At 46.8% G+C, this 18,779-nt stretch overlaps 1 long non-coding RNA gene across 1 annotated transcript in view; it reads left to right on the top strand.

The window, feature by feature from the left end:
* The window catches only part of LOC128940513 (uncharacterized), a 75,162-nt gene extending 56,735 nt beyond the window's left edge, over positions 1 to 18,427 (top strand). Inside the window, exons 2-3 of the long non-coding RNA XR_008483296.1 lie at positions 8,627 to 8,691; positions 18,398 to 18,427. This is a non-coding gene — a long non-coding RNA (uncharacterized LOC128940513). The remainder of the gene's footprint in view (positions 1 to 8,626; positions 8,692 to 18,397) is intronic.
* Positions 18,428 to 18,779: the final 352 nt, after the last annotated feature.

The following is an 18,779-nucleotide window of genomic DNA, read 5'->3' as shown; positions in this document are numbered from 1 at the left end:
TTCATACCACACCTAAATGCTCGTTTTCACTGCCTGAAGGGCTTCTCTCACCCGAGTGATTCTATGAATTTGGCCTGTACTTCAGCTTAAGGGGAAAGCTGTACATTGATTGCATTTTGGAGAAAAAGATTTGACCGTCCAGCTGTAAATTTATCTTGTGTTTTGCCTTCCAGGTTCGCTCGTATTGTAATTTGCAAATGGCACGGCAAATGCCACGAGTGCAGCTGGTGAAGGTGGCTCAGAAGCAATGACAAGAATGTGCTGCAAAGTTGGGTCCAGCAGTCCAGCTTCCCGACACGGTAGGGCAGGCACACCTTTTGATAAAGCATCAAACGCTGTAGTTTTTATTCTTGGTGTTTGTCTGCGCTCCCATTCTGATCACCCCTTGAAGTATTATTTTTCAAAATGATATCTAGGAGAGAAATCATGTTTATTCAGGGGGAGCCATTATTTTCATCTGTTCCAAATGCACCAGGTGTGTTTTAAGGCCTGCACACACAGCAAGAGCCGCAGAGCTTGTTGTGCAGTTTCCTGCAGCACTGATTTATTCTGTACTCCAGTAACCATGCCCCGGGCTGCCAGCCAGGCTCAATGCCAGGAGCGGGAGGAGCAGACCCCGAGAGGTGCTTTGGGTGGAGCCCAGCCAGGTTTCAGGCAGCCCGCAGAGTCTGCCCTTGCAGTCCACGCCGGTCTGCTGTTGCCATCTGCTGGAAAAATCCCTAATGGATATTTCCAAAGGTGGGGAGGAGCATCCGCTCCTGTCACGGACCTGCTGGGGGCTCTTTGCCCTCTGGCTCCGTGCGCTCTGCCCAAGAACAGCGTGTGCAGCAGGCTGTCACCGCTCTCTGCAGGGTGAAGCACCTTCAGCCAAGGTCAGTGCAAGAGCAAAACAATCCTGCCAGCAAAGCCTGCTACTAGAGAGGCAAACAATGATCCTTCCCCAAAGGAATTCATCCTTCTTCTCCCTTACAACTCTCCTGTGTCATCACACGGCAGAATGGTTTGGGGTGGAAGAGATGTTGAAAACGACCTAGTTCCACCCCTGTCCTGGGCAGGCTCACCTTCCTCTGGGCCAGGGTGCTGTGCTGTCGCAGATCAGGTGGCAGATCTGTGGAAATTGTAATGATATTATTAAGGCGTGTCTCTTATTGCCTTGCCATTCGTGAATCCCGAGGCTGTCTTGTCCTAGTTTAGCTTTCTGATGTGGAGGAGCAGAACTGCCAGCTGATATGGATTTTGGTGCTCTCTGTGGAGTGACGTCCTGTAAAATTTCTGTCCCAGGAATGCTGTCACGATGGCTCTGCTCCATAAAGAATGACACGGCCTGATTGTCAGCAATTTTTGCTGCTGCACTAGTGTAAAAATGCTAAAATTTGAACACCGCTTATTATTTCAAAAGAGAATATTTTAAAACTGGAAGAGATAGCTGAAATTACGCCTGAAAGGTAGCAAGAGCAAATACATAGAATATTTCTCCCTGTTTGTAGATATACTTTTCATTGAAAATTATGCTGATGGGGATATGCTTTTATGTATTTAGTGACTTTACAGATTTATTCCCCGAGTTTTTTGAGTTCACAGAGTCATGGAATAATTCAGGTTGGAAGGGGCTCTAAAGATCACCTCGTTCGGAGCCTGCTGCCGTGGGCAGGGACACGGTTCCATGGACCAGGTCGCTCTGAGCCTGATCCCAGAGCACCAATGGGCCTTGGAACACTTCCAGGGATGGGGCAGCCCCAGCATGTGTGAGCAACCTGTGCCAGCCAGGTGCCAGAGGAGGAAGAAAGCCCTTCCCAGCTGGAGCAGAGGCTGCTGCAGCTTGGCGCAGCCTCGTGTCACCGAGCGTGTGAGGCAGAAGGGCCCTTCCCGTGGAGGGAGAACGGCACTGAAAGATCTTTTTTGGGAGGAGCGGAGCAATGGAACGCCAAAGCAGCCTTCAGTTCTTGCAGCAGGGTTGGGAACAACTGGAAGCAGGAGCAGAGCTGGCCTGGTGCCTGGCAGCTCTGCAGGCAGTGGGGATGGAGAAGGTGCAGTTGTCTGTCTTCTTGGTTGAGTCTTGAAAAATGAGGCACTTTTCTGTAGGTCCTTTTCAAGCATTACGTGGCAGTTGCCCCTAGAAGTCCAAAGGCAGCTGTTTTCTTAGCAGGAGGAAGTCAGGAAGAGGCAAAGCAGGCAAAGACATCAGATAAGTCTGGATAAAAATCTTGGCTAAGCTGTTTTTTCCCCCTCCTCCAAACAGGCAATTCTGAAGCGCTGAGCAGAGATCTGCCCCCGGGAGGCAGAGCAGAGCCGATCTGTGAGAGCTGACACGGGAGCTGTGGTGAGGACAGCTGCTCCCCTGCCTCGGTGTGGGACCTGCTGAGCTGCCGTTCCTGTGCTGGGAGTGTTTCTCCTCTCATGCAGGCAAGCCAGAGAGCTCCTAGGGAAGGAGCAGGTAAGGTTGAAGTGCCGAGATCTCCCCGGTAAGAAGTGCCGTGACAAAAGGAAATGGCCTCAAGTTGCAGCAGGGAAGGCTCAGATTGGCTTTGAGGACCAATTTGTTCACTGAAAGGGTGGTCAGGCGTAGGAGCGGGCTGCCCAGGGCAGTCCCCATTGCTGGAGACATTTGAAGCATGGCAAGATGTGGTGTTTAGGGACCTGATTTGGGTGGGGGCTTGGCAGTGCTGGGGCAGCAGCTGGGCTCGATGGCCTTAGAAGGCTTTTGCAGCCTAAAGGACGCTATGGTTCTGGAAAGCCTCGACCCCTCTGGCTCCGACACAGCACCTGGATGCTGACGGAAGGAGGCTGGTCATGGAGCCTGGAGGTGCCTGTGCCACAGGGAGGGAGAGGGCAAGGCAGCGTCACCTGCAGGGAGGGTCTCGTCCCCAGAGAGCGGCCAGTGACTCCATCCGTGCCCGGGGCTCTGGGTGCACCCTCGGGGTGGACACCTGCCCTCAGGTTTCCCTCTGGGCACCCGGGGAGGGAACCGGGTCCATCCGTGCGGCAGCTCCAGGGCCTGCAGGCTCTGGGGCCCTGCAGCCGTGCGCCCTGTCACAGGGCGGCAGGGACGTGACACTGCCCGGCCGCGCCGCTGGCCTGGGATCCTTGCTGCTTTCCTCCCGATCCCACATGGCTGTAGCAGCAATCTTGTGTCTTTTCTTTAAAAGTGTCCTTGGGAGAGTTCAAAGAGAGGGTAATTAGTTATGTCAAAGCCTACAGATTTGACCTGTTGGCACTCAAGAGAAAAGACAAGAACCTGCTTGGCATCCTTGTGCCTGGAAGTCATTGTGACCCAGGGAAGCGAGGAAGGGGCTGGCCGAGGTCACTGAGGCTCTGAGATGGAGGTGAGTTTGCATTCCAGTTGATTGGAACGGAGGCTCATCAGAAGTTTCCTCGGCTATCCAAGGCACAGAGCCCTGGAGCCAGGTGAGCCTGAGCTGCTGCACGCTTGCTGTGAGCTTTGGGGTGAGGGTGCATCGTTGCAGGCCTGGGATGGATTGAAATGCGCTGAGGAAAGCAGAGGGAGGGAGGGAGGGAAATGCTCTGTTAACTTGTGCCAGTTCTTCTGTCAGACTCATCACGGCGGGACAGCATGGAGACTGAAAGTGTGAGAAGATGTGGAGGGGAACAGAGAATCTGACGGGAGCAGCGAACGAGCACGAGTGCACGAATTTTGCTTTTTGATTGGCTGTAAACTCAGGAGTTGAAAGGAATTTGGGAGTGAGAAGGGACATTTCAGAAGGAGAAGAAGAAAAAGAGGTTGTTGTTGTTGTTACAGTCCTGGCAAAATCTTTTGTTCTAGCTAATAAAAGAAGTTAGTTTAAGAAATAAAAAGAAAAAAAATGTAGTGTTTTTTTTTTTACTTGACTATTATATTCATTGGTGGTATATGGTGTGTTGTTTTATTTCTTGGTATTATTAACTCTGTGTAAATTGTTTTTTGAGTGAAGCTGACTTTCTGGATGGGTTGGTTTGTATTTGAGGCAGGATTAATTTCAATGGGATTGTTTCATAGATTTCTGATGGGTATTACTGGGATTTTGGTTTTGTTTGCTGTATGTATAAAGATAGAGCTTTGGTAGGGCCAGCTGGGCTGCTGGAGTTTTGGGTGTGAATTTATGAGATGGCTTTTGTTAAATGCAGTTTTTAATTTTTGAGATGTTTTTCAATGTAGTGGTTTTAAGGTGGTTTTTAAGAATTCATTGTATTGTTTTCTGTTGTTTGTAGTTGGTGTATGATAAGGGATGTGGTGTGAGGTCTTGAACGCTATGGTTTTAGTGTTCCTAAGTTCTGATTTCTTTCTGGTTCGATAGTTTTTTTTATTTTTTGGGACAGGGGCATTTATATGGTGGGTTTTTATAGGCAATACGTTTTTTAATTTAGGTAGTGATATTTTTTAGTATTTTAATAGTTCAGGTTTTTTATTTTCATGGTTTTATTTATTTTTTTTAATTTTTTTCAAATAACTTTTCTAGATGATAGGTTATTATTTGTGCATTAGCATCAAGGTAGAGCTTTGGGGACTTTTTTTAGTAATGTTTAGGGTGAGTTGTACAGTTTTGAGTCTCGTGAGTTGGTTTGATTTAATTTTTACTGGGTGTTTGTTTTTATTAGCAGTTGTGTCATTTTCAAGGTGTATTTGAGTTTTTTGGGGTTTTTGAGATAGTGGTTTAGGAGGAAGTTTATGATGAGAATGTGCGGAGGTTTTGGGCTACTTTATAGTGGGATTTAAAATTTATTGACAGTTAGGTTTATTGGAGTTTTTATTAGGGTTCAATGACGTTGTGGGACGTTTGTTCCGTTAGTAATAGCAGTGGGTTTTGTTTTGATGCACTGGGATGGGACGAGCGTGTGCTGCGTGCCGGTGCTGACAAAGGTACGGTACTGTTGTGGTTCTGGTGCGTGGGGTCAATGAACTTGTATGGTTTAATATAGAGATGAAAATAGAAATAAATATACATTTAAAAATAAATATAACATTAGAGTGGTAGACATGAATATAGATAACAGATACATACAAAAAACTGTAATACCTGGTATATAATTGTAACATCATATAGATAAATGATAGTCTATTATATATATATATATATATATACACAAAGATATATAAATATAGATAGTTAATATGAAAATATTTAAATGGAGTTAAAATAAATGGGGGGGGTGTTATTAGGTTATAGGCTGGGGTTTTTAAATAAATGATAGAAATAAAATATCAATTCGGATATACAAATATATATACAAATACAAATCTCTATAAATATTTAATTTAAATAAATATAAGGAAAAGAAATCTATAATACAGAAAATACAGATCTCTTATTATATTAGAAGGTATTCTCTCTAATATATATAATATCTATGAATAAAATAAATTAAAATATCCATATGAATATCATTATAATTTTTAAAAATAAATTTACTTCCTACATTTTCAATCTGGTTCAAATAAAGGGGTGTCCTTGGTTTTCATTTGGTTAGAGGCAGGAGTTTTATTTGAAATAATATAAGTAATATAGAAATGTGGATCTTAAGATAGAAATATGTAATAAATATATAAGGAGAAATTGCTAAAATATGAATATAAATTTACATATAAATATGTGTAAGTAATATGAAGAGTTGTAGTGTAGAATATAAATAACATTATATGGCAATATAAATTATAAATGGGAATATAAATATAAAAATATGTAAATATAGCTTAAAAGAAAGGGAATGTTTTGGCTTTTATTTAAGTAGAGGCAGGGGTTTTATTTTGAATATTGTAAGTGTTCCAGAAGTAAAAATCCTGACGCAGAAATGTTTAATCAATATAAAAAATATGAATAAAAATATATAAAAATTCATAAATAACTACTCGCATCAGATGTATTATAGAATATAAATTTATTTATAACTTGACATTGGTATAGATAAATGTATAAGTAAGCAATATACATTAATATACATTATAAATACAAATATGAATATAAAAATTGAATATAAGGATAAAATCTATTTAAATATTGTTTACAACAAAGGGTTGGGGGTTTTTTTATTCCTATTGTGTTAGAGGCAGGGTTTTTATTTTAAATAATATGAATGTAGATATTATTGTTATTTATTTCTAAATATGGAGATATACAATCGAGATATAAATATATATATAAAAACACAAAATATAAAGAAATACCAATAATAGGAAGAGATGTAATGAAGAATACAAATAACAGTATACATAAGTGTACATTTTAAATGTAAATATGAATATGAACCTGAAAACTAGAATTTTAAAAAATATTTGAATACCGTTGAGAAGAGAGGGCTTCTTTTTGGCTTTAATGTGGATGGAGGCAAAGGTTTTATTTTAAATAATGCAAGTGTTACAGAAGTAAAAATCGTAACAGAAATATATACTTACCATGTAAAAATATGTATAACAATATACAAATAAATTTAAGTTTTAGGGATATATGCAATATGGAATAGAAATGTATTTATAAAAAGAAATGTATAAATGGACAGTGTACATCAATATACATTGTAAATAGAAATGTGAATATTAATAGGAAAAAACTTTTTAAAAAATATTTAAATATTTTTTAAAAGAAATTGTTGTTTTTTTGGGTTTTTTTTGTGTGTTGTGTTTTGTTTTGTCTTTTATCCTTTTAGATTAGAGGCAGAAGTTTATTTTTCCTCTTCCCCGTTGTTTTGGGGCATTTATTTCAGAGCAGTTTTCGGCGGGGGCCGCCCCTGTTCTTTTTCGCCGCCTTCCCTGCCCGCAGCCCCGAGGCGCGCTGCGCCCCCGGCTGGGGCGTGCGGCAGTGCTGCCGCCTTGTGGGCAGAGCGCGGTACTGCAGCCCTGCACCGAGAGGCCGCCACCTTGGGAGTGGCGCGTCGCGGATGTCGCGGACTTTTAATTGACCTTCTCAGCATGGCGGCGAAAAGGGCGGGGAAGTGGAGGACCGGGGTGGGTGTAAGTGGACTGCCTGCATGGAATACCGACGCGGGCGCGGCCCCAGTGGTATTTTCTGTGGCATTTCAAGTGTACCCGATACGGGCCGCGGGCTCAGTGGCGCCGCGGGCGGGCGTATTTTGGCGGGTTTGTGCCAGGCATGTGGGTTAAACGCCTCGCTGTGCCGGGGTCCTCTGACGGCCGCTTTCGCGCCCTGAGGGAGCCGAGCCGGGCCGAATTGTTCCGAAGAGCCGAAGAGCCGAGGGTGGCCGGAAACAGCCGAGTTGACCCGAAGGGCCGAGGGAAGCCGGAAACAGCCGAGTTTACCCGAAGAGCCGAGGGTGGCCGAAAACAGCCGACTTGAACCGAATAGCCCAGGGCGGCCCAAAATCGCCCAGTTTACACCAAGAGACCATGATAGCCGACTGGAACCGATAGCCGAGTGTAGCCGACACTGGCCGCATTTAGACAATGTGCCCAATATGACCGAGTTTAGTCGAACCGTGCCGAGTTCGGCCGAAGAGCCGTACTGAAACGAGTTTAGACCAAGAGCCGGACCAAGCCGAATTCAGCCGAGTTTCATTAAACAGAACCGAACAACGCCGCAGCGCTCTGCCTGCAGTGCGCCTGTGCAGGCGGCAGGGATCGCTGTGCCTGCAGTGCTCCGAGGCAGACGGCAGGGGGCGCTGTGCCTGCCGTGCGCCTGTGCAGACGGCAGGGATCGCTGTGCCTGCAGTGCGCCTGTGCAGACGGCAGGGATCGCTGTATAAAGTAAGTAGAAAATATCAACTCTCTATAAGAAGGAATAAAAGCTCTATGTCACGTGCAGCAGTAGAAAATTTCAGGCTCCCAGGGAATAAATAGTTTTCTTTAAATCCTTTTCGTTTTGGAGTTTTTTTTTTTTACTCCCAGGTAGCCTGATAGTTTCTACTGCTGTTTTTTTATTCTAAAGCTAGAAAGGTAAACCAAGATCAGAAATACAAGAAAGGGAAAGGGAAGGGAAAGGAAAGGCAAGGAAAGGAAGCGGGAGAGCAAGAGGGAAGGGAAGGGGTGAAAAACAGAGTGAAAAAAGAAAAAAGAGTTGGAGGGGGAAAGAGAAGGCATTCGGAAGGAGCGGTGCTGCCTCAGGTCCTTCCCCGCCCAGGGGTGAAGGTCCCGTTTGATGCCCGGGAGGTTCTGCCGCTCCCGGCGGCGGGGGACGGAGCCGTGGCTGTCAGCCCGAGACTACAACTCCCGGCAGGCCTTGCTGCCGGCGCGGCGCGTGACGCAACGGCTGACGCGGCACATGACTGGCTGGCGGGCCAGGCGGGCGCGCGGGGCTGTGCGCGGGCCGCTCCCGCCGCCTCTCCCGCGCGGGACGGCGACGCTGGACGGGCGAAGCCTCCGTCCGGCCGCCCGCACGGCGCCGAGCAGCGCGGAAGGAGCGTCCGCGGGGTTCCTCGGCCTCCCTCGGCGGTGCCGGGGGCGGGGGGCGGGGCGGTGCTTTGCTGCCGCGGGCCGGGAGCTGCAGGAGCCGCCCCGGGCGAGCACGGCGAGCACCTGTGAGTGTTTTTTTTTCCTCTAAATCGGGAGTAAATATAGCTGAGTAAAATTAGCTTGGTTTTCTTCCTCCTTTTTTAACTGAATTGTTTTTATTAAAAATCCTATTTGAATGTGTAGAAAAAGTGGGGATGTCCTGTAATATATTGTAGCTTTTCTTGTTTACAGGGTACTCAGAAAATATGTCTCCCTTAGAGTCCCACAGAAAGGTTCTCAGTGCGATCTCTGTCAAGGTATGTATTTCCAAAGAAGTGATCCCTTTAGATATTTGCCTGTGTACCTTTTCCTGTTATTCAGAGCTTGCCTTCTGTGGGTTTTATGATAAACCTGTAAAACCGGTTTTGCAAGTCTTAATCGTTGAAGGCAGCATAGAGCCTGTTCTTGACCAGACAAAGGGAAAAAGTGTGACTTTGAGGCTGAACTTGTCATTTTTCATTTGACTTGTCTTGAATTATTTAAGAATAGAGAGAACTAGAAAAAGAGAGAAATAGAATTGGTTATTGAGCACTCCCCAAATGCTCACCATGATTCAGTGTAGAGCCAAAGGGCAGGGTGATGGAACAGGGCTCTATGCTTTAGAAGGAAAGAAATTTAAACCTGACCTCCACAGAGTCTCACTAACTTCTGTTGTTTTAAAATACAAAATACGTTCAGGAAGTGTTGGAAGTTAGTATTTTGGGAAAGAAATGGCAGTTCCACAGAACATTGCATTTAACAGTAAATTGGAGGAGAGCCCAAGAGAAATTTTTCATCCCTTGATAGAAAAGGTAGGAAGTGACTTTTTTTGGTTTGGTTCTTTTTTCTTTATTATTTTCTGGAAATAAAAGTAATTAAGTATAGGTACTACTGGTCTGTTTCTTCCAGTAACAGGTGATAATAATAGTAGTAGTAATAATAAAAATAATAATAGAAATAATAATAACAGTAATGTAATACTAGTTAAACAGTCTTTATCCATTGAACTGGCCATTTCAAATCAAAACTTCTAAACACAAATCAAACCATCATCCTTGTAGAATCTTTCACAGCAGTGGGCTAAAGATCCTGGTTTTGTTGACAGGATTTCTTGGTTCTGGAAAAACAAGAGGGAAGTAGAAGCCTAACTACTTCTAGCTCACAGACCCGTCCAGTGAACAGAGCTTTGTATTTTGATGGGCTTGTGATGACTTTGAAATCAATTGGTCATTACAGTAAAAAAAATTAATGTTTTTTTGAACGTGACAGCAGAAATAACTTTAAGCACCAACTTAATAATAATAGATCACCAATTTAAGTTAAAAATTCATGCTATACTATCAAAATTTAAAGGTAAGTGATTATGTATTAGGTGATGGTATAAAGTGTATGTTCTAATGTGTAGGATGTATGCAAAGATACATACATACCTGAAAGTCCTTAGAGGAAACAAATTTTTATGTTTGCTGTCTGACTGTTTATCATACAATATTTGGTTTTATTTTGCAGGGATCGGTGAATTTTAACTTTGGAGTCCTCTATGCTAAGGATGCTCAGCCTGCAGATGATGAAATGTTCAGTAATGGTGAGTTTTTCACTTTCTCTTTAATTGCTATGCTGATCTGAATAAGAAAAAAAACAAAAGCAAGAGAAAAAAAAGGATGGTTTATTATTTTTTACACTGTTATGTTTGTTTCCTCAGTATTTGCTGCAGCTCTGCTTACCCAAGCTTTGGGTTCCTTCTGTCCCACAGGGAGTTGCCCTGTTTGGTTGCATCTGGTGAAATTCACCCTGAGACCTTACAGAAGTAGCTCAAACTACGTGAGAGCCATTTGCAGTTCTCTCCACACACCTGGAGAATGGGTGACATTTCTGAGGATGTGGCAACTGTACTTCTATCAAAACTCAGTCTGTGAAATTTCTGGGGAAAACTCTTCAGTGACCTGAAGGGTTCAAACTCTGGTGAGAATCCAGTTATCAGGTGCTCACCTGGATGGTTCCAGCTCTTAAAGTGAACACTTGTACTCTTGCCCTGTAGTTTACATCCGTTGTATTTTTGTTATTTTGCAAGATTTTATGTCTTTGCAAAATATTGTGCATTTCGCTCTTTAGAACCTCTCAGATTGTTCTTTGGTGTAGCGCCACCTCATGGGACACTTGGCTGCTGTCCTAAAGGAGATGGTCGCTAGAATTGTAAATTCTGGAGAGTTTGTAAGTCTTCTGTCCCCAGGGAGCTGCCATGCTTTGTTTACTTTTGTTCTGTTGGTTAGGCGCTGCTTCTCATTGCAAGTATGAATTTCAAACTACCCTGTTCTCTTTTTAACTGTTTTCCTGGTTCTCTCCGTACGGCAGGGAAAGACTCTCGTATCCTTGTCTTCAGGCTCGGTGCTGTCCACGAAGATACGGAGACTAAAAAAATCATAAGAAGCGAAATATGACTGCAGGGAAAACAAGCTGGAGAGAACAAAAGGTGATATTGTTATCCTTACCCTGTATTAGAAACATCCACTGTGCTTTGATGCTGGCAGCTGCCAGGGGCTTGTTAGCTCTTTGTAGGCAGGTGTAGGTGTTCGCTTGTAGGTTTTTTCTCTGGACAAGTCAATTCAAACTTTGCTAAGCTTATATTTGCAGATTACTCTCTAGCACAGTCCAGCATGACATTTTTGAATGCTGTAAAAAAAAACATGTTACTTGGAAATTGCTAATGATGAGAAGCTTTAGGGGAAAATAAGATTACAGGGTTGGGAGACGTGAGAAGAATTTTGTGGGGATGTTAGACTGAAGTAAAGCACACTTGAGGCTGGACTGGCACGCTGGCAGGTCCCCTGTTAAACAGTAGTGCTGAGATTAGCCTGGGGGTTGCCCATTGTTTCTGTAGAAATCAGTGTTTCCTGGACTTCAGAAGTAAGCTGCTTTGAAAAGCTGGAAGGTGCAGCATGGTGACAATCCGTGTGCTCTGGATTAAAAGTAGATTTCAGAATGGTCCTAGGCTTTTGTCTTTTCCTCGAAGCCGATGTAATCCTATTGAGGAGCTTTTAATTCTGTGCTGCCACGTCATCGATCAGGGCCCTGTCGTACTAATCATCATACAGATACAAAACAAAAAATCGGACCCTGTCCCAACCACTTAGAGCCCAGAACACGATTTCCTCGGGCTGCCGTTTGTGTGCCATCGGCACTCACCACGGAAGCGAGCTGGGGATTGTTGCAGCTGCTGGGAACAAACCGCTCCTCGTCACACAGGAACGGAATTGGGACGACGCCTCGGCCAGCCCCTCTCTGCCATCGTCTCCTGAATCTGCAGCAGAGCAGTTCCGGTCCATCCGGGCACGTGTAATCCAGTTCCCGATGATCTGAGCGCACGGAGCAGCGCTCCGCTGCCGTGGGGGGCTCAGGGAAGGCAGAGTGTGCATTGTCATCTTCCTGAACCTGCAGACGAATCACAGTGAGAAGCCACAGGGTGGAAATCAGTCGCATACATGCTAAACGAAACTTGCAGGTTTTTTTTTAAGAATTGTTTCTGCTTGTTCTTTTTTGTGCTTCAGCGCTTAGAAAACCTCTCTTTAAAATCAGGTCAGTTCATCAGTTGAACCTTTGTTTGCAGACCCTCAGTGAGCAGAATTTGTTGCAGACTCAGTGTACGCTGTGCCGGCCTCCCGGGAGTGTGAGGAGCTCACGTGTGCTGCTTTTTGCTTTAGGACGCTCTGAGGTATTTATTCCTTTTGGGATACATGATGAGAATTGCCAAGAGAGGTAGTTACAAGGTATGACATGGGGAAAAAGCCTGTGTGGTTGGAACGTTGTTGCTGTCAAAAGTTAATTTTTCCTTCTTTCTTAGCCAGTAGTTAGCTTTTTGCTTAATTTTTGTGGTATCATTATTTTATTGTTTAAAAAATTCCTTCAAAATCACTTTGGTGGTTGGTGTTGGGCACCAGTACCTTGTTCAGATTTGCCTATTTGCTTGTAGCTAAAATGTTCACATCTTGTTTATCATTCTATTTAAGAAACTGCTGCCCAGCCAACTAATAACTGAATATGCATCTGTCTGGGACACGGAGAGAGGATTTAGGTAATGTCTTTGTTTCCAGAAAAAAGTTCCAGTGTAGTTTCTAAATAGAGGAGAAGGGGATGAAGACTCGGGGCTCTGATGCCATTGGGGCACCCCAAGGACCCCAGGAGAGGGAGCCCCGCTGCAGTGCAGGAGCAGGTATGTTCTCATGTAATACTGAACAAATTATAAATATAAATATGACAATTATAAGCATGAAAATATTTTTTAATATAGTTAAACAAAGTGGGTTTTTTCATTTGTCAATAGGCAGTGTTTTGATTGTAAAAATTATAGCTACAAATAATATAAAGGGAGAAATCTAAGTATAGAAATAGAAATATATACAGATATATATAAAATTTAAACCTATAAGAAAAAATTAGTAAATACTTTCTTAGAATTTTGTATCTATTATATATAATTCTGAATATAATGCATCAAAAGAAACTATAAATATAAATGTGAATATAATTATACAAAAGTATAAAAATATTTCAATATCGTTCAAAAGAAGGCTTTTTTTGTGTTTATTTGGTTAGAGACGGGGGTTTTATTTGGAATCATAGAAGTATTATGGAAGTATAAATCTAAATATAGAAATATACAGTCAATAAAGAAAGGTATTTATAAGAACACGACTGAACGACGCCGCCTTGGGCCGAATGGAACGAGCTCAGCCGAACCAAGGCGAGACCGGCCGAACCTGAGGGGCTCGAGCGAACCGAGGCCAGGCTTGCGAGGCTGCCTGAACGGAGCCGAGCTCGGCCGAACCGAGCCCGCCGCTCTCGTGCGCGCTAATTAGCGCGAGTGCGGTCACAGCCCAATGAGCTCCTGTGCCACCCCGCGCTCCCGGTCGTGTCGGTGCGATGGCCGGGCCGCCCGCGGGACGCGGCAGCAGGAGCGCCCCGAGTCGGGCGAGTTTAACGTGAGGCGGCGCCGCTTGCCCGCCGTCGGGGGAGGCGAGCCGAGCCGAGCTCAGCCGAACGCGCAGAGAGCGGCTCCGAGTTGGGCCGAAGCGCGCCGAAGGGACGAATGCAGCCGAATGCGGCCGACAATAGCCGAGTTTAGCCGACAGTAGCCGAGTTTAGCCGAAGAGCCGACTGGAGCCGAGTGACTCCGGAGCGAGCCCAGCTCCCCCGAGCGCAGCCTCCCGGGCAGGGCGAGGCGCCGGGCCGGGCTCGGGGTGCAGCCGGGGCTCTGTGAGGCTTCCCCGCCTGTCCCTCTCTCTCGCCCTCCTTCCTTCTCCCCGTATTCGCCTTCTCTCGCTCCCTTTCCCCCATTCCCTCTGCCCCCACAAGCCCGGCTCCTTCCTGTCCAGCCCCTTCCCCGCTACTCCCTTTCTCTTCCCCGTTTCTGCCTCCTCTGTCCCCCCTCCCTCTACCCCCCCTCCCGGGCTTTCCCTTCCCGTGCCGCTTTCCTGCACAGCCCGCCCTCCCTCGCCGCCCTTTGTCATGCCCTGCTCTCGCTCCTCTCTTCCGGTGCCCGCTTTCCTTCTTTGCCGCGCAGCCGCGGGGCTCGGGGTGCCGGAGAATGAAGGCCCGAGGGTATGGGGATTCATCCGTGGTGCTGTTAACACAGTCAGAATGGCTCAGTGACTCTGTGCCAGGCTGGTGTGGCCTCAAAGGCTGCCCCTGCTGCTGGCAGAGTGCGTGAAGCGTCTGCTGAGCGGGCAGCGGCACCCCCCCGAACACCTTCTCGCAGCAGGGACGGAGACGGACCCAGCCCAGCGCGTGGAAATGGATCTCTCCAGCTGAACGCTCAGGTGAAGCGAGCAGGGAGCGTGCTCAGCATGAACCAGGTGAGCTGCACGTCTCCAGGGTAATGATTCTTGCACCTTCAGAGCCACAGTGTCGCTGAGCTTTTTTTTTCCCCAGGCTTTCCATCACCTCTCAAACAGACGAATGCTCCCCTTGGAGGCTGCTGTGCCCTGGGGAGCCTGGCAGGTGGCCCCGTTGGTGAGAGGAGGGCAGCTGCAGGCAGGCAGCCCCCAGGAAAACACGGGAGTTTCAGTGGTTTCTGATGCCTGAGGAACGGGGAGATGGCGTGAGCTGAGCAGGAGTTAAGCACGGTCGTACAGAGGCCTGGCTGTTATGATTTAAGATGGCTTATTGAATATCTGTAGTTTCTATAGATATTTGTATATCTGTCCAAGTAGGATATAGAGCCTTGTGCAGGAGAAAAAGAACTCTTGATGTAAGATATGACCTGGGGGGGCATCATGCCAGGCTATCCCTTCCAGATTTGGACGGCTTCAGTGTCTTGTGTGGCATGATGGGAAGTTCTGAAAATTAAGATTTCCTCTTTGGTGCGGGTCAGATGGGTGACGCCTGGCAGCTCGTGCACTGCCACTGTGCTAACCCGTGTGCCTCTCCTTCCCTCCCTGCTCCACAGGCAGCGCAACACGGGAGCAGCAGGGAGAGCTGGCTTTGTCCTGGAGGATCCAGGAGCTCGCGGTGGATATCTGAGCCTGCAGCTCCAGGCTGCCGCACGACGGAAGGGCTGCACACACCCAGAGCGTACAGGTACTGTCACAAACGTGGGCTGTGGTGGCTGAGCCCTCAGGAGCTGGCGGTGCCAGCTGGGAGAAGAACAGTAGCTTCCAGCCTTTTCTTTTGTCTGCGTTTCCCGTGTTCAGTCAGTCTGATTACTTCTGGGCATTTGCCCAGCAGGGTGTGAAATGCTTCAAGGGCTAAAGGGGGAAAAAAAGGGAAACACAAACTATAATCCACACCTCAGGAGGGAGAAGACATCTGTCAGGACAAACTCTTAAGAGAAATGGGATGAAGAATACTTGTTTATTCAGTCTTTGCTATGTGTAGCTAGTTCAAAGAGGTCTCCCAGTCCTTCCCATTAGCAGAGCAAAGGAAGAGCAGCAAAGCCCTCAGGCTAAGCCATTAAAAGCAGCAGCAGCAGCAGCAGCAGCAGCTTCGTGTGCTGGAGTGTGGCAGGCATTCCTAGGTTTGCTTTTTGGTTTTGCATCTAGCACTGGTAGAGGAGAGTTCTTTGCAAGGTGATAGTTCCAGCCTTGTATTGAAATGTGAGCAAAGAGGAACTTTGTCAGTTGGATTGGGGTTTATTCACAGCACTTGTAAACAGAGTTAACATTCAGATAACATGTGCAGGGAGTGTGTGCTGTGGGTTAGCACAAGTGACAAAGGAAGTGGGACAGGGACAGGGCACTTTTCCCTTCAAGGTACTGTCTTTCTCTGGAAGAATGATGTGAGAGCAGAAAAGTTGCAATGGCACTGCAGTTCCCTGCACAGAATATACCCAGGGAGGTGAAGCACAGCCCAGTGGTGCCATTCACCTGCGCCCCAACGGGGAGCATCGGTGAAGTGAGGAGGACTGAGGAGCTCTCCCCTTGAGCAATCACAACAGTCATGTCAACGAGTGTCACCCTTTTCCAGACCACTGGCATGTGCTTGGGGACAATAACCTGTGTTTTTTACAGCCAGGTCTTCTGAGCCGCTGCTCACTGCTCGCAGCGAAAAGAAACTTGTGTAGAGGCACTCTGCAAAATTGCCACCTCAGATGCCACTGAAGCACAGCTTTGGCTTTCAGGCATCTCCCCTGCAAGCTGTCCCTTGCGGCGTTTCCGCACTGGATTCATTGTAAATTCATTCCTCCCATTTTTTATTTGTAATTTCCAAAGAATATCAGTCGACTTTGACAGCCTCTTCAGGGCTCCCCAAGCTTCATACCACACCTAAATGCTCGTTTTCACTGCCTGAAGGGCTTCTCTCACCCGAGTGATTCTATGAATTTGGCCTGCACTTCAGCTTAAGGGGAAAGCTGTACATTGATTGCATTTTGGAGAAAAAGATTTGACCGTCCAGCTGTAAATTTATCTTGTGTTTTGCCTTCCAGGTTCGCTCGTATTGTAATTTGCAAATGGCACGGCAAATGCCACGAGAGCAGCTGGTGAAGGTGGCTCAGAAGCAATGACAAGAATGTGCTGCAAAGTTGGGTCCAGCAGTCCAGCTTCCCGACACGGTAGGGCAGGCACACCTTTTGATAAAGCATCAAACGCTGTAGTTTTTATTCTTGGTGTTTGTCTGCGCTCCCATTCTGATCACCCCTTGAAGTATTATTTTTCAAAATGATATCTAGGAGAGAAATCATGTTTATTCAGGGGGAGCCATAATTTTCATCTGTTCCAAATGCACCAGGTGTGTTTTAAGGCCTGCACACACAGCAAGAGCCGCAGAGCTTGTTGTGCAGTTTCCTGCAGCACTGATTTATTCTGTACTCCAGTAACCATGCCCCGGGCTGCCAGCCAGGCTCAATGCCAGGAGCGGGAGGAGCAGACCCCGAGAGGTGCTTTGGGTGGAGCCCAGCCAGGTTTCAGGCAGCCCGCAGAGTCTGCCCTTGCAGTCCACGCCGGTCTGCTGTTGCCATCTGCTGGAAAAATCCCTAATGGATATTTCCAAAGGTGGGGAGGAGCATCCGCTCCTGTCACGGACCTGCTGGGGGCTCTTTGCCCTCTGGCTCCGTGCGCTCTGCCCAAGAACAGCGTGTGCAGCAGGCTGTCACCGCTCTCTGCAGGGTGAAGCACCTTCAGCCAAGGTCAGTGCAAGAGCAAAACAATCCTGCCAGCAAAGCCTGCTACTAGAGAGGCAAACAATGATCCTTCCCCAAAGGAATTCATCCTTCTTCTCCCTTACAACTCTCCTGTGTCATCACACGGCAGAATGGTTTGGGGTGGAAGAGATGTTGAAAACGACCTAGTTCCACCCCTGTCCTGGGCAGGCTCACCTTCCTCTGGGCCAGGGTGCTGTGCTGTCGCAGATCAGGTGGCAGATCTGTGGAAATTGTAATGATATTATTAAGGCGTGTCTCTTATTGCCTTGCCATTCGTGAATCCCGAGGCTGTCTTGTCCTAGTTTAGCTTTCTGATGTGGAGGAGCAGAACTGCCAGCTGATATGGATTTTGGTGCTCTCTGTGGAGTGACGTCCTGTAAAATTTCTGTCCCAGGAATGCTGTCACGATGGCTCTGCTCCATAAAGAATGACACGGCCTGATTGTCAGCAATTTTTGCTGCTGCACTAGTGTAAAAATGCTAAAATTTGAACACCGCTTATTATTTCAAAAGAGAATATTTTAAAACTGGAAGAGATAGCTGAAATTACGCCTGAAAGGTAGCAAGAGCAAATACATAGAATATTTCTCCCTGTTTGTAGATATACTTTTCATTGAAAATTATGCTGATGGGGATATGCTTTTATGTATTTAGTGACTTTACAGATTTATTCCCCGAGTTTTTTGAGTTCACAGAGTCATGGAATAATTCAGGTTGGAAGGGGCTCTAAAGATCACCTCGTTCGGAGCCTGCTGCCGTGGGCAGGGACACGGTTCCATGGACCAGGTCGCTCTGAGCCTGATCCCAGAGCACCAATGGGCCTTGGAACACTTCCAGGGATGGGGCAGCCCCAGCATGTGTGAGCAACCTGTGCCAGCCAGTTGCCAGAGGAGGAAGAAAGCCCTTCCCAGCTGGAGCAGAGGCTGCTGCAGCTTGGCGCAGCCTCGTGTCACCGAGCGTGTGAGGCAGAAGGGCCCTTCCCGTGGAGGGAGAACGGCACTGAAAGATCTTTTTTGGGAGCAGCGGAGCAATGGAACGCCAAAGCAGCCTTCAGTTCTTGCAGCAGGGTTGGGAACAACTGGAAGCAGGAGCAGAGCTGGCCTGGTGCCTGGCAGCTCTGCAGGCAGTGGGGATGGAGAAGGTGCAGTTGTCTGTCTTCTTGGCTGAGTCTTGAAAAATGAGGCACTTTTCTGTAGGTCCTTTTCAAGCATTACGTGGCAGTTGCCCCTAGAAGTCCAAAGGCAGCTGTTTTCTTAGCAGGAGGAAGTCAGGAAGAGGCAAAGCAGGCAAAGACATCAGATAAGTCTGGATAAAAATCTTGGCTAAGCTGTTTTTTCCCCCTCCTCCAAACAGGCAATTCTGAAGCGCTGAGCAGAGATCTGCCCCCGGGAGGCAGAGCAGAGCCGATCTGTGAGAGCTGACACGGGAGCTGTGGTGAGGACAGCTGCTCCCCTGCCTCGGTGTGCGACCTGCTGAGCTGCCGTTCCTGTGCTGGGAGTGTTTCTCCTCTCATGCAGGCAAGCCAGAGAGCTCCTAGGGAAGGAGCAGGTAAGGTTGAAGTGCCGAGATCTCCCCGGTAAGAAGTGCCGTGACAAAAGGAAATGGCCTCAAGTTGCAGCAGGGAAGGCTCAGATTGGCTTTGAGGACCAATTTGTTCACTGAAAGGGTGGTCAGGCGTAGGAGCGGGCTGCCCAGGGCAGTCCCCATTGCTGGAGACATTTGAAGCATGGCAAGA

This window comes from Melozone crissalis, unplaced genomic scaffold, assembly GCF_028551555.1.
Source record: "Melozone crissalis strain CALT ecotype California unplaced genomic scaffold, PUWL_Pcris_2 ptg000033l_1, whole genome shotgun sequence".
NCBI classification, from domain to species: Eukaryota; Metazoa; Chordata; class Aves; order Passeriformes; family Passerellidae; genus Melozone; species Melozone crissalis.
This window is presented reverse-complemented; position numbering and strand designations above follow the sequence as displayed.